At 31.9% G+C, this 1,656-nt stretch overlaps 1 protein-coding gene across 21 annotated transcripts in view; it reads right to left on the bottom strand.

The window, feature by feature from the left end:
- Positions 1 to 1,082: 1,082 nt before the first annotated feature.
- Positions 1,083 to 1,656, bottom strand: part of akap13 (A-kinase anchoring protein 13) — a 149,017-nt gene continuing 148,443 nt past the window's right edge. For 19 of the 21 annotated variants that reach the window (XM_079809949.1, XM_079809958.1, XM_079809938.1 and 16 more), the window contains one exon: positions 1,084 to 1,656. This exon is cut by the window's right edge and continues 1,821 nt beyond it. The gene's annotated coding sequence lies outside the window, so the exon portion shown is untranslated. The other 2 variants (XM_079809941.1, XM_079809948.1) reach the window with 1 other exon arrangement.

Genomic DNA, 1,656 nt, shown 5'->3' with positions numbered 1-1,656 from the left:
TCTGAACGGATAGATAGAATGTACAATGAACGATAGACATTCTCATACATTATGAGAACTTTCAGCAAGTAGCTACAACATCGTAAGGATGTTCCATGAACATCATTCCCAGAACGTTTTATGATTACATTATGAAAACATTCAGAAAACAATATAAGTATGTTCTGAGAATGTTGTTCTGAGAATGTTTTCTATCAACATTTTAAGAACGTTCATCAAGTCTACAAATAACGCCAAAAAGACATTCCAAGAACATTGTTCTAAGAAGGTTTTCTCAACATTACTTTACTAACGCTTTATACTAACCTTTACACAGAGAGAGAGAGAGAGAGAGAGAGAGAGGGAGAGAGGGAGAGAGAGAGAGAGAGAGAGAGAGAGAGAGAGAGAGAGAGAGAGAGAGAGAGAGAGAGAGAGAGAGAGAGAGAGAGAGAGAGAGAGAGAGAGAGAGAGAGAGAGAGAGAGAGAGAGAGAGAGAGATAGAGATAGAGATAGAGATAGAGATAGAGATAGAGATAGAGATAGAGATAGAGATAGAGATAGAGATAGAGAGATAGAGATAGAGATAGAGATAGAGAGAAAGAATGGAATTAACAATAGATAGATATAGAACATAGATAGATGTAGAACAGATAGAGATAGATAGATAGATAGATAGATAGATAAGAGATAGAATAGAGATAGATAGATAGATAGATAGATAGATAGATAGATAGATAGATAGATAGATAGATAGATAGATAGATAGATAGATAGATAGATAGATAGATAGATAGATAGATAGATAGATAAAGAACATAGATAGATGTAGAACAGACATAGATAGATAGATAGATAGATAGATAGATAGATAGATAGATAGATAGATAGATAGATAGATAGATAGATAGATAGATAGATAGATAGATAGATAGATAGATAGATAGATAGATAGATAGAATGTAGGCTACTATGAACAATAGATAGATAGATAGATGGATAGATGGCTAATCTATTTAATATATTATAATTATATATTAATATATAATATTAATATTCATTCCCACAGAGAACTTTCAAGAGAGCATAAAAAATAGACAAGCACATACAAGTACAATAGTTATTTATTAAGATTTTTTTTAAATGTACATTTTTCATTTCTCCAACACAGAATAATGATAAATAAAGCTAATAAAGCTTTAAATGAAACACAAAAAGAAAATCCATTATTAATACTTTTACCTTTTTTTTTTACATTATATATTTACAAAATATGTGGTATTTTGCCCCCTTTTTTTTTACACAAAATTTGCTCAGAAATTACGGAACCACGGACCTAATGAGGGTAGACGCCATGTTTAAGGTTGTGATGGATAAAAGCAGTGTTATTTCCCCCAAAACATCAGGTCTATTTCTCTTTTGTTTTTTTGACATCACGTTTTTCAATTATTCATTGTCACAGTTAATGAATTTAATTTGTGAAAAATGAAAATAGCGCCTTCTATAAGACCCACTGCGTGAAGCAGACGCAAGTTTGATTTGTATTAACGTGACAATTTGGATTCCTCTAGTCAAGTGCATTTCTCGTGGCTGCCAATGAGCATCAAATGAGCAAGAACACATCCGAGTAGATGGTAATGTGCTAGTAACAATTCATCTTGAATTATACGTTTCCCTGAA

Source organism: Gobio gobio, assembly GCF_949357685.1.
Source record: "Gobio gobio genome assembly, chromosome: 25".
Taxonomy (NCBI): Eukaryota; Metazoa; Chordata; class Actinopteri; order Cypriniformes; family Gobionidae; genus Gobio; species Gobio gobio.
This window is presented reverse-complemented; position numbering and strand designations above follow the sequence as displayed.